The following is a 13,161-nucleotide window of genomic DNA, read 5'->3' on the forward strand; positions in this document are numbered from 1 at the left end:
AAACCAGAATGATGGAGTTATAGCCTATATTAAAAACACAATTAATGCTCTTGTTAAAGAAATTAGATTAGTACATGCATCATGCTTACAACTAACTTTAAAAAATAACAGTATTATTTTAGGCATCTATCGCTCACCATCTAACAACAATGCTGATTGTTTTATTGAATCTCTTAACTCATATTTAGATAAAATAAAAACCTATAATAACATAACTATAACTGGTGACATAAATATAAATATTATTTCAAAACCTTTAGAACATACATATGAACGTAATAATAGAATCAATTACCTTAATATGATTTCTCATCACGGATTACTTCCTGGACACTTATTACCAACTAGAGAAGATAATTGCCTGGACCATTTTCTTCTAAAGTTGGAAAAAACTAAACGAACCGCATTTATAGCTGTACTCGACACTACTATTACTGATCATTCTACGCTACTTCTACATTTAACAAACATCAATAATGAAACAAGATGCCCAAAAATCAAGACCATAACAAATTTTGATGAAGCACTAAAGAGTCTTGCGAGTAAAAATATCTCTCTACTACTTAATTGTGATGACCCAGAAATATTAATCGACCATTTAACAAATAAAATCAAAGATTCTCTTGATGAAAATACTAAAACTATACTTATTCCTAAATGTAAGCGAGTAATTAAACCCTGGATTACTCCAGGAATCTTGCGCTGCATAAGGCACAGAAATAAATTACAGAAAAATCTTCGTTCTGACCCTACTAATGAAACCTTGAAAAGCACGTACAAAAGATATCGCAATTTTTGTAATAATTTGATTAAAAAACTGAAACGCAACTTTGAGAAAGAACAATTAGCTAAATCGACAAAAAATTATAAAGCTCTTTGGAAGAATATTAAAAGTTTTACTCATCTGAATAACACAAAAAATAATAATACAGATCTGTTAAGTGTTAAGTCCTCTCCAATTGAGTCTGTTAATCAGGTTAATTCCTATTTTGCCAGTATTGGAAAAAGATTGGCTGAAAACATTATTCAAAATAATCCTCAACAGTTATCACCTAGGTTTGCTAGCTCGTCTTACTCCCACTTTTCATCTTTTGGCCTCCTTGACACAGATCCTAAAGAGGTTAATGCTGTACTTATGAATTTAAAAACTGGTAGTGCACCAGGTTGGGACAATATTTCAACGGAGTTCTTGAAATTGGCTAACAGCATCATTGCTCCTGTAATTGCGCATTTCGTTAATCTGTGCTTCTATAAAGGTATTTTCCCTGCGATCTTAAAAAAATCTATTATAACGCCTGTGCATAAGAGTGGTAACAGCGATGACGTCAACAATTATAGACCGATCTCGGTTTTACCAGCTATCTCAAAAATATTGGAAAAGTTAATTAACGTTAGACTTATTAATTATCTAGATCAACGTAATATTATATCTAACTCCCAATTTGGATTCAGACGAGGCAAATCTACAGAAGATGCTGTCACAGCTCTTAGCACTCTGATCGTAGACCAGTTAGATGGTAAAAATAAATGTCTCACGGTCTTTCTTGACCTAAAAAAAGCGTTTGACACCGTCTCTGTGCCCATTCTTATGCACAAACTAGAATCCATTGGTATAAGAGATAAGACCTTGTCTTTATTTTGGAGCTACCTAAGTGGGCGTACCCAGATGGTTAAGATAGATAAGTACATAAGTCAAGAGATAGACATTAGCTACGGTGTGCCACAGGGTAGTGTTCTGGGCCCAACCTTATTTATGATATATATCAATGAACTATGCAATATGAAGATACCGAATGGGAATGTTATCTCGTACGCAGATGACACTGCCATTGTATTCACCGGTAATTCTTGGGAAGATGTTCGTAATCATACCGAACAAGGGCTCATGAAAATTGCTAAGTGGCTTAACTTGAATCTCTTAACCCTAAATACAGAAAAAACAAATTATATGTGTTTTACCATATGTGAACGTTCCCAACCAGTCTCTAATTTTAAAATAAAGATCCATACATGTGCACAATTGGACAATAATGTAGACTGTAACTGTCCGGTTTTAAAAAAAGTTTCCACTATCAAATACCTTGGTGTGATGCTAGATTATCGTATGACGTGGTACTCACATATAGATTTAGTCTCAAATAGAATAAGGAAATTAATATGGATTTTTAAAAACCTTAGACATATAGCTTCCAAAAATATTTTGACCACTGTATATCTAACTCTTGTACAATCCATTATATCTTACTGCATAACTGTCTGGGGCGGAGCAGCCAAAACAAAGCTTCTGGAGCTAGAGAGAGCCCAACGCTCTCTTTTAAAAGTTATGCTCTTTAAACCTTATATGTTTTCTACTACTCAGCTCTACTCTGACTCGGGCTTACTTACGGTCAGAAAGCTATACGTTTTAAGCATAGTCTTAAGGAAGCACAAATCTTTACCTTTTTCACCTTCCAATAAAAGAAATAGATTTATTGTAGCAAAAACATCTCGAACCAGAACTGCTTTTGCTCGGAATCAATATTCCATACAATCAAGTTATCTATATAACGTGATTAACAGGAAGCTTAAAACATATCCACTAAAATACAACGCTTGCAAAGAAATTTTGAAAAAGTATCTGTTATCACTAAACTATGATGAAGTGGAATCGCTTTTATTACGTACCATATAACAACTATTGTAGTACTTACTAGGTTTATTTGACTATTTTGTTTAATACTCACATAATATAAGCATAGACCACGCGCGCACACACACACACGCACACAACACACACGCACACACACACACACGCACACACACACACACGCGCACACACACACACAAATACACACATACATATATCTATCTATACACTTACTAACTCACACACGTTTGCTTGATATCGCTGATGAAAATATTGTTAAGGAAGAGCGGTGTCTTCTGACACAGGAGTAGTTCGCCTACTCCTAAAAGAAGGCTCCAACCTCCTACAGCTACTGTAATCTCAAGTTATTTGAAATAAATTATTATTATTAATTATTAATTTTGGTACATGAAAAATAATAATAAATAAATACTTCTCGGCAGACAATGCGGTGGGTTGACTTTACAATACTTACTTACTATAAAGGAGAATGGGCACTTTTGTATGAGTTGCGTCCCCAGAGTGTATCAAGTTGTGATATATGTCATTTCAAAGGTCATGATAATAGCTTCATTTTATTGTATGACACCAACAATGAGTTGCGTGCAGGGAAAGAATTAGGAAGCATTTAATTTCATTAATCCAATGAAAGTCTGAATAAAATAAAAATATCTTTTATTAATTTAAACTCTTACAAGTACTTTTAAATCGTCATATGCATCTACCACTGGCTCGGAATGCCTTTCCCACCGAGAAGAATCAGCAAGAAATTCGGCGGTTGCTCTTTTAAAGATTTGATATACAATATTATGCCATAATTATCTATATAAAAAGTAATTGCAGTCCCGCTAAAACAGTGTTATACGTTTTTACATTTATTACGTTTTTTTTAAACCAAGAATATATTACTTTTAGTTTGGCCTATATTTGGGTGCTAGCATACCGTGCGGTGCGTACCTATTCGTACGGTGCCGGGGCGGGCTGGTGGGGGACGGCGTCGGCGGCGTGTTGTTACTTGTCCCTGTAGTCGGTTACTAACGCGGCGCGCATACGCACACACATTTTGCTCTTTTGGATCCATACTTTTTTTTCGTATTTTTGACCCGAGGTCTTAAAGGACTTGAGTTTCTACTTACACTTTGCTTGTGGCTAGTTTTATGGACCAACTAGCTGATTCCCGCGACTTCGTCCGCGTGAAATTAGGTTTTTTAAAAATCCCGTGGGAACTCTTTGATTTTCCGGGATAAAAAGCCTATGTCACTCTCCAGGTCTTTATGTACACCCATGCAAAAAATCATGTCAATCCGTTGCACCGTTGCGACGCGATTGAAGGACTAACCAACAAACAAATACACTTTCGCATTTATAATAAGGGTACTGATTGCAGAAGGATTGGATACGTTGTTAAGATGGCAGAACTTGTGAATCATTGTTATCATTTACATTGTGTTAGATGTGGTCGTTCCCTGACTTGACAGCGAGAACGCCACCGGCTCAGTAGACAAGATTTAGAGGCAAGACCTGGATTTGCAGAATATGTATTTATTTTACAATGTCAAAGCACATATCACTTTGCACTTTTATTTGTGAAATACCTACGTATAATATACGTAGGTATTTCACAAATAAAAGTGCAAAGTGCATTATAAAATAAAATATGAACTTACGTGTATGCGTATGCGTGATGTATACGTAAATGATCCAATACATATTCTGCAAATCCAGGTCTTGCCTCTAAATCTTATCTACTGAGCCGGTGGCGTTCTCGCTGTCAAGCCAGGGAAGGGCCACATCTAACACAATGATTTACAAGTTTTGCCATCTTAACAATGTATCCAATCCTCCTGCAATTGGTCCATAAAAACTAGCCACAATCAAAGTATAAGTAGAATCTCAAGCCTTTTAAACGAGCAGAGGTCAAAAATACAAAAAAAAAAGTCTGGATCCAAATAGCAAAATGTGTGTGCGTATGCGCGCCGCGTTAGTAACCGACTACAGGGACAAGTAACAACACGCCGCCGACGCCGTCCCACACCAGCCTGCCCCGGCACCGTACGAATAGGTACGCACCGCACGGTATGCTAGCACCCAAATATAGGCCAAACTAAAAGTAATAATTTCTTTGTTAAAAAAACGTATTAAATGTAAAAACGTATAAAACTGTTTTAGCGGGACTGCAATTACTTTTTTTTATATAATTATGGCATAATATTGTACATAATATATCAAATCTTTAAAAGAGCAACCGCCGAGTTTCTTGCTGATTCTTCTCGGTGGGAAAGGCATTCCGAGCCAGTGGTAGATGCATATGACGATTTAAAAGTACTTGTAAGAGTTTAAATGAATAAAAGATATTTTTATTTTATTCAGACTTTCATTGGATTAATGAAATTAAATGCTTCCTAATTCTTTCCCTGCACGCAACTCATTGTTGGTGTCATACAATAAAATGAAGCTATTATCATGACCTTTGAAATGACATATATCACAACTTGATACACCACTGGGGACGAAACCGCCCATTCTCCTTTAAGAGTATGAAGTGAACAAAGGTTGAACTTTGAAATTTATAATAGGTATGTACTTAGGTACTAATTTTCCATCTAGAAATTATAATATTATGGCGCAATTACGATGTATCATATCGTGAATTTCTCGATAATACCACGCGAGATAATAAGTTTAATGTGATGACTTTGCCATAATTCAACGAATGCACCTATGACACTTACACAATATTGATATCGAATCCGGATCAGTTTGTTTACATGAAAACCGTTGAAACATAGAGGGCTCGTGACAAACTAGCGCGTACCAGATAAACTCCAGCACAGGTTGACCCAAAGGTGAACATGTACACATTGTGTGATCATCAGTTTTGTCTGAAGCCTCCAGTTCACGTTGTCCCAACGCGTTCAGCGACTGCCCGACAACGTTTCAACGCTTTTCGTGAATTGCGTCCGAGATTCTATGAAAGTATGAAATCCGACACTATTAGGCCACATTCGGCAAAGCAGGCCAGAGCTGGCCACACGCAAATTGCACGGTGTATATATGTGGCCGTTATAAATGGCCCGTAGTCTATGACTGTATATTTATATTTAATTATGCAGGGTGTAACCAGAACACTAGCAAATACTTAGCGTTTGTTATACTGTCTAAACACAATCCAATACCAATAACCATTTGCCGCATTTTGTAGTTTTAGTGATTTAGTATTTTTCAAACCCGCAATGTTATAGCGTTTAAAACTGGAATCAAACCTACGATGTGGCATTGACTCCGAATGGCCTACTTACGCAACGTTCGTTGACCTCTAGCGTCAGTCAGATGTTTCAAAATTCAAAATTCAAATAATTTATTCAAATAGGTAATAAATTACTCTTTTTGATGGTCCGTCGTTGGATTTGTAAAATGTATAGTGGTGATAATTATCACGCGGACGGACGCTACGAGGGTCCCAAACCAAACATAAGTATTAATTTATTTGCAATATATCGTGAACTTTTACAAAATATAGGATATTATTTTATTATAATTATTTTTGTGTTGTTGTGGTAGGTACCTATCATATCAGTAATCATCAGTATTATCACATGTCTTCGTTTTTGCTAGCGTTCCAGTTGCAACCTGTATATTTACATATATTTCACCGAAAATATAGATCCGGATTACATTAGTTCGCTGAATCAACGTATAGGTACAAGGGGCAACCTACAAGTCCGTGAAAATACGTTCCTTTTTGTTTCTTATGGTAGATTATGACATAATATGTCGTAGATAATCACTGGTGTTCTCACGGATGACGGATAGAACTCGGATGACGGAAGTGAAGTGCGTAATCGCCGTAACTATTACCGCGACTGCGTTATGAAAGAATATCGATCAAAATAATACAGATTTTAGCTACGCATTGAATGTGTGGCTGGTACATTATATTAACTTAGTACTTAAGTATGAGCTGTGTGCAAATTTTTTTACGTTCTGTACTAAAAAATAAAAATTTAACACACCTAAAATCACCTCGGTGTCCGTCTGTGCGCCCGTTTCATTCAGAAATCGTCAAAAATACCTTATCATGGGCGAGTTACGATTTCCTAAATTTTTCGACATCGTTACTTTTCTTGTTATTTGTGTTCAACGTACAGACATCTTTAAACTTTCATTTCATGTGATACGCGTGTACATAGTCTTCCTCTTGCAGTAAGTAATTTATGACTTCACGCGTATGTCACTCCTTTACATTGTTGCCTAGGGTCTATAGACTCTGCTAAAGATTACGTAAGTACAATGCTTTGTACAGTGGCGGATACACGTACTTAGATAATATTTATGTTCGTTATGATCATAACATAACCATAACCTCCTGCTCGTTCTGGTATGCAAATCTTTAAATCTTGTCACCTCCCACGCGAAATTATAAAAATCATTTCATAATTTTTCAAAAAAAAAATATAGGTCCCGCCCAGGAGTGGTGCGAGTGGTGCAGTTTAAAGAGAACAGAAATATCAAAACCAAGAAAGGTCCATTTTTCTTATACCTGTAAGTATTACTCACGTAAGTAGCTTACATGATTTACTTACTACAAATTTACTAATGTAAATACTCTTTTTGTTGTCAACTGTTATCAGTTAATTAAGTAAGCTACTTACGTGAGTAAAACTTAGAGGTTTAATCGCGGCCTAAAATGTATTTTTCCTTTATTTTTGAATACCCCGGGATATTTCGCCTGGAATGGTCGCTCCGTAGTTCGTTCGCTCTATTGTAGGGCTGGGCCTATTCTCGCGCGCACGGAGAATCTTTGAAAAGCTATGATTTAGAATTTAGAGGTTTTTTGTGTCAGAAAATCTTCAGTTTAACCTGAGTTTTTCCAAATTTTGAAGGAGATATAAGGTTTCAAAGTAAGTACCTTCTTTTGGAGCTAGTTATCTTATCGACAATGACAACATAATAATAATAATAGGTATTGTCATAGAATACCCAATTGTAATAAACTACCTACTAAGTAGGTATTAATGTGTGCGCTCATAACACAATTATATTGTGTACACAATTAATGTTAACCAGTATTAACTGGAACTTTATCTATTTAATCTACATTGACATTTGACATTTTTGATATTATGTCCTTCATTTCGTCACGTACTCGTATGGTACAATCAAAAAAACTCCTGGTTCTTTAGGCATATCGATAGTTCCGGGTCAGAAGTAGTCGATGAACGTGAATATGCAACTCCGATGCCTGTCACTTTCCAAGACAATTGACAACTCTTGTATTATAAAAGCATACTTACATTTGAGATTTCACTCACCGTTATCGCTCTAAGTGTGCTCTAAGTAGGTAGGTATGTGTTGACACATACCGTAGTACTTAGAGGACTAAAATCGTAGGTACTTTACAGTCAACTGTCATGCCAAAAGTACGATTTTAATCCGGTGAATCTCAAAAAGTAGGTACTCACTTTCCACTATCTTAAATGCGAAAATAAATTTGATAGGTACAAATAAAATATGTTTTTCGTACCACTTGCTCAAAAAAGTGACATTCAATGCCACAAAAAGCGTACATAACAATAGTCATTTTTAATCTGTTAAAAACAGGGAAAGAAAATTGTACTGAATTTCATTCATCCGCTAGGGAGAGAATGTGATTTAAATTTGGAATACTTAGGTACCGAAATTTATACTGAACTTTTTTTTTTTTTTATTCAGATACAAGATAGCCCTTGACTGCAATCTCACCTAATGGTAAGTGACGATGCAGTCTAAGGTGGGAGCGGGCTAACCTGGAAGGAGTATGTCAATTTTTATTAAACCCATACACCTTTGGTTTCTACACGGCATCATACCGGAACGCTAAATTGCTTGGCGGCACGGCTTTGCCGGTAGGGTGGTAACTAGCCACGGCCGAGGCCTCCCACCAGACAGACAGACTACATCTGTGTTTTTTTTTAAAATTACCAACATAAAGAATGTTTAACAAATCCAATTTAGACACAGCAAAAACCAAGAAGGTTTACACCATTGAGTTTGTATATAAAGCATTATACATCTTTTTGAAAAAGGAATTCGCATTTATTATGCAGTTATGATTATTAAATAAAATTACGAAAACCGACAAGGCCGTATGAGATTGATGCATTTGCTTTTCCGACAAAAAATATTAGTCTAGGAATTTGCCGCGTTTTTGTTTTTTTCAAATACATAAACGTTAAGTTTATTTTAATTTATTTTTATAAATAAGTTAATGTTCTAAAAATACGTTTAATAAATGCTTATATCATATTATTATTGTGTTAATTTTTTCGCAAATGGTACGAAAAGTAGAGTATTTACCTCGGTGATAAAGCTGTCTTAGTCTTGGGTGAACTTAAATCGTCACCCGCGACAGAAGACACTGCTTTATCCCCTTGGTTAATAATCTACTATTATTCAGTATCGAACAGTTGCACATGGGAAAAACGATGTTTCACCCTCTGTCTAGACTTCCAGGTAACTAACTTTATTAATAAACATGTAACTTTCAAGACCGACGGACGTCTTCTTTGGTGCGAAAGTGCGCGCTGTGACCTCATAATTGGTATCCCATTTGGAATCCCTTGTTCAATGCTTGGCAGAGAAAGTCTATATTGACTGATCGGGTCTCGCAGGAGAGTTATTTTGTGAGATTTGTCTGTAAATAAATTCAAAGTCATCGCTAAAGTGCGCAAGCCGGTTAGACCTCATTTTAAAATTATAACCTGCTGGGCCCGCTAACGGCTAAAGTATTCCTTAAAAAAAGTGTTCCTCAGTACAGCTGGTTAATAATGAACACGAGGCGTATGACTGTGTAGTGTACAAAAATCAAAAACAGATTTTAGCGCGGACCGCCATGTCCTTGCCACTTCAGAATAATTACTACTTGTTTTGTAATCACTGTAACTACCAGTAAAGACGTACCGCCAACCAAATTAGCGGTCCATTGCGATGCACGATGTGTCACGTAGGAACCTATGGTTATAATGGTAGGGCCATCTACCTATCTTTTACTGCACACACAATCAAGTAAAACCGGCCACGTGCGAGTCAGACTCGCGCACCGAGGTTTCCGTACTACAGTCATATTATTTCGACATTTAGCACGCTAAATCAAAAACAATTATTATGCATAAAAATGAATAAAAAAATTTAAATGTACCTACAGGTAAAGCTCTTTCTTATGATACCCCTTTTGGTATATTAATCTTACGTTGAAAGTTGAAAAAACTAATTATTTTTTTCATGAACACATTTTAATTTTTTGTGATGTAACTACAAATTCACGGGTTTCGGTTTTTTCCCCTTACGTGTGCAATAAGATCTAGCTATCTTCCAAATTTCATGATTCTAGTTCAACGGAAAGTACCCTATAGGTTTCTTGACAGACACTACAGACAGACAGACAGACAGACAGACAACGCAGTGATCCTATAAGGGTTCCTTTTTTCCTTTTGAGGTACGGAACCCTAAAAAGCTTTATCTAAGTACCTACCTACATATTTGTTTTCGTGTTTATGATCGCTTAATCTTGAGAGCATGAACTTTGCGTTAAGAAATTTTAATCATCCCGTAACTATACGACAAGACAAAGAAAGTAAACATGCCTACCTAATAAATAATATACCAAATCAGACAAACAATCAGTGCTATTTGTGTTATCGAAAACACTTAATTGCTTGCATGAGTACGACGCGTGCTTTGTCGGTACAATTCAAAAGAGACACGTATACGTTACTACCTAATAAATCATAATAAAGAGAGTTAGATAGAGAAAGTGATTTAGAATATGAAAATCATAATTTAAAAATAACTAAACACTTTTGTCCAGAAAAGTGCTCGCTATTTCAAAAGCTCTAACTTGTCTTTGTATCTAAGTAGATCTAATTTACCTTAGATGCCTCTAGCATCTAACGTATTTTTTGGCAAAAGTTTCGCTTTATGGTCGGTTCACATTATTCCAGTAGCATTCCAGTCCAGCATTCCAGTCCAGTGCTGGAATGCTACTGGAACAATGTGAACCTGCACTGGAATGTACCCATTCCAGTGATCAATCCAGTCCAGTGACTGGAATGACGGTCTATTTTTCATTCCAGCTCGCCCATTCCAGCGCCACTGGAATAGTGTGAACGGCCAATCCAGTGCTTGATTACACGTTTTACAGTGAACACGCATTGTTGTTTTTTGTGGAGTTCTATAGCTAATTCCTAACAATGAAATTAACTGAAAACCAAACTCTTCTGTTTGTTTCTTTGTATAGAGAACATGTGTGTCTGTGGGATATCACTTCAGAATTTTATAAACACAAAGGCATGCGCCAATCCGCCCTGCAAAAAATTTGTGAGGGTATGCAAATAGAAGGTTTTACTGTAGAAGATGTAAAAAATAAAATAAAAAGTATGCGATCTACATACTACCTTGAACTGGACAAGATTAAAAAATCCTCCACTTCTGGTGCTAGTGGTGATGTTTACCAGCCGAAGATAAAATGGTTCGCCGAGTTCAATTCATTTATAAGAAATGCAATGGTGAAAAGAAAAGTACAGGTTTGTTTGTTAAGAAATTAAATTATTCAGAATTTATTAATGAAATTATATAATTCTAAGATTATTTAGAATGAATGATAAATTGAAATGAATTTTCGTCTACAACCAGTGACTATAAAATTTACAGTTACCTACTTTTTAAAAAATCATATTATTTTGCCACGGTACTTTCCCTTCGTTCACAAAATAATTAGTATACTGTGTTCTTTTCTCTCTTGCACTTAACGATGAATGGTTACTGCCTTGCTGTGTGATACTGTTTAAACCGCGTACGTCAGTTCTCCACATACCTTCAATCAAACTGTGGGTATCAATATCATCGCGGTCAACAGAACAAGTAGTTAGATAAGCGCTCGACTTTTTTCGTAACCAGTTGTGTAGAGAACAAGCTGCAAATACAATGTGATCCACAGTATCTATCTTTGTCGAAATAGCCTTTTCGAAAACTCGAAATCGGTTTGCTAATATTCCAAAAGCATTTTCGACAATGCGTCTGGCACGTGATAATCTGTAATTAAATATTTTTTCTTCAAAACTTAAATTGGGCCCAGGATATGGTTTCATCATGTATGTTTTTAATGGAAAGGCAGCATCAGCTACAATTACCCCTCCTTCTGGTATAAAGCCGCTAGTTTCCAATTGATTATAGATAGAACAGTTTTTGAAAATACCACCATCAGATGCACTTCCATTTGCTCCTACGTTGATATAGGTAAAGCAATAATCGTGGTCTACAAGTGCCATTAAAACAATGCTATTATCTTTTTTATAATTAAAATTCACACTTCCATACTCCTTGGAGCCCGTAATTTTAATATGTTTTCCATCAATCGCTCCGTAGCAAAGGGGAAAGTTCCACTTATTCCGAAATCCTTTCTCGATTTGTCCCCATTCGAGTGGCGTACTTGGTACCTGTAATAAAATAATAATTTTATTTTCAGGAAAATACAGAATCTCAATCTAGAGTGCGGGCTGATGACGATCCCTCCGCTTTTGCACCAGAAACTCCTACACCAGAAACTCCTACACCGGAAACTCCTACACCGGAAACTTCTGCACCGGAACCACGAAAGAAGAAGTCTAGATTAACAGAGTTATCTGCAATTGTCAAAAACATGAAGGAGATCAAAAATGACTTCTCCAACTCAGAAAGAGAGGAAGATGAATTTGATATCTTTGGAAAATACATTGCAACGCAATTAAGAAAACTTTCCACAGAACAGGCTATCCTAGGCCAAGAAGAAATACAAAAAGTGGTAACAAAATGTAGACTGAACGATTTGAGATTTAGTAATACGAGTTATTCTCACATACTACAAGCGCCTGGTCCAAGTTCTAATACATTTTCAATGAGTCCAGCATCTACTACAGACACCCAAGCCACTGATGATTCACTTAATTTATTGTGTGAAGATACAGAATACGCCAATATTATTATGAATGCTTTCAATCAAGCTTAAATGTGAAATAGTGTTAAGTATGAGGAAATTATAATAAAGAAAATTAGTTACCTTGATGTGATCTTTTAATGCCCTTTTTATTTCTTGACAAACTTCTGATATGATTTGCGATATAGATGATTTTGGCAACCGAAACAGATGACTGAGGCTTCTGTAACTATTTCCAGTAGATAAAAAGGATAGAGTGACTTCTAGTTTTAATTTTGCAGGTATGGCATCTCTTAATAATGTATCGTTACGTTGAATATTGTTTGAAATTAATGATAACAACTCCTCAAAATTTTCTGCTGTCATTCTCATTGCCAATCTATATTCATAGGCATCTTCTGATTTCAGCTGTTGCAAAAGCATTGTTGAGCCTCCTTTTACATTTCTTTCGCTTATCCAGTTTCTCACCCAAATCCGCTTTTTTCTTTTTAGTTCTTCTTCAACTACATCAGTTACTTCTTCTAACAGTAATAATTGAACAGTTTTAAAACAATTTCTAAACTCCTTTCTTGAAAGCATTGTCACT

General features: G+C 35.9%; 1 protein-coding gene and 1 long non-coding RNA gene across 5 annotated transcripts in view; one reads left to right on the forward strand and one right to left on the reverse strand.

Moving 5' to 3' along the window:
* The window catches only part of LOC117986469 (uncharacterized), a 32,478-nt gene that overhangs the window by 17,208 nt on the left and 2,109 nt on the right, over positions 1-13,161 (forward strand). The window lies entirely within an intron of this gene.
* Positions 10,574-12,838, reverse strand: LOC117986438 (uncharacterized). Of its 2 annotated transcripts, XR_011237484.1 has the most exons (3): positions 12,699-12,838; positions 11,323-12,099; positions 10,574-10,968 (listed from the first exon to the last, which is right to left on the reverse strand). It is a non-coding gene; the product is annotated as an uncharacterized lncRNA (long non-coding RNA). The 2 variants fall into 2 exon arrangements; XR_011237476.1 differs by lacking the exon at positions 10,574-10,968 and having other exon boundaries at positions 11,189-12,099.

Source organism: Maniola hyperantus, chromosome 1 (genome assembly GCF_902806685.2).
Source record: "Maniola hyperantus chromosome 1, iAphHyp1.2, whole genome shotgun sequence".
NCBI lineage: Eukaryota > Metazoa > Arthropoda > Insecta > Lepidoptera > Nymphalidae > Maniola > Maniola hyperantus.